This window comes from Penaeus monodon, chromosome 23 (genome assembly GCF_015228065.2).
Source record: "Penaeus monodon isolate SGIC_2016 chromosome 23, NSTDA_Pmon_1, whole genome shotgun sequence".
NCBI classification, from domain to species: Eukaryota; Metazoa; Arthropoda; class Malacostraca; order Decapoda; family Penaeidae; genus Penaeus; species Penaeus monodon.
The window spans coordinates 41,169,078-41,169,498 of NC_051408.1; positions in this window are offsets into that span (position 1 = coordinate 41,169,078).

The window sequence follows — 421 nt, forward strand, 5'->3', positions numbered from 1 at the left end:
CCATATAGTTACTATTAATTGATGTTGATATATGTATAACTGCACATTATCAGGTTTACATATATACAGGTATACATATTTTTGAATTGTATGTATTCATTTGTTTGTATGATTATCTGTCTATGTATACTTGCAAAAATGCATATATATTTATATTAATGTAAATTTGTGCTTTGTACATTAATGCCTATAACCACAAGTACATTTACTAGTACATAATGCAAACACATATGTATACTTATTTACATATACATTTTTAAACTTAAATTTATATAAAGATTTTCCTATTTTTTAAGATTTTCTTATTTCATAAATGTTTCACAGAATAACAAGGTGTGGTGTCTTGCTGCAAGATATAATATAATACTTTAGTTCCTTTAAAATTCACTTCCTGTAATTATGACTTTGCATGTGGAAGTCA